Raw genomic sequence first — 803 nt, 5'->3', positions numbered from 1 at the left:
GGACAGAGTCTGAGGCATCTTGGGCACGGCCCTTCAGATGCGCGTGGAGTGGCACGTTCTCCACTGGACGACGACTGCGGGGTTAGCAGCTCTACGCCGGATTGGAGCCAAAGCGTTATGCTTTCCCAGCTTATACTTCACCTCGAAGTTATATTTCGCGAAGAAGGATAGCCATCTAGTCATCCTCTGCGAGAAGTGGGGCGACTGAGTCGCAGTGCGTAGTGACGCATGATCTATATAGATCACAAACGGCTTGGAGCTGAGCAGGTGGACCCTGAACCTGGCAAGCGCATACTTCATCGCAAGTAGCTCCTTGTCACGAACTGGGTAATTCTTCTCTGCAGCTTTGAGCTTTCGAGATTCGAACGTGATCACCCGATCTCGCCATTCGGCGTCTGCTTGAAACAGTGCACAGCCGATGGCAAAGTCCGAAGCGTCACAGACGACGCTGAAATGTCGATCAGGGTCTGACAGCGCCAGTATTGGTGCATGTAGGAGACTGTATTTGACCCGGTCAAAAGCTATCTGATGTTACGGTGTTTCAACATTATTCCTCTTTAAGGAGATTGGATAATGGTCGGACCATTTCTGCGTAGTTTACGCTGTACTTGTGCAAGTAGTTGGCGAGACCAAGCCACTCACGCAAGTTCGTCTGTTTCTTTGGAACCGACTCGATTCTGCGCCAAAGATGCACTTGTCTGCATTGGCATACAGTTTGTTCGTGCGCATGCACTTGAGCACCGCTCTTAGATGGACAATGTGATTCTCCTCATCCGTCCTCTCGTGCTCTTCACGACTATGAA

This window comes from Plasmopara halstedii (assembly GCF_900000015.1).
Source record: "Plasmopara halstedii genome assembly, contig: Scaffold_323, whole genome shotgun sequence".
In the NCBI taxonomy this organism is placed as follows: Eukaryota; Oomycota; class Peronosporomycetes; order Peronosporales; family Peronosporaceae; genus Plasmopara; species Plasmopara halstedii.
The sequence above is the reverse complement of the archived record's forward strand: the minus strand, read 5'-3'. Positions refer to the sequence as shown.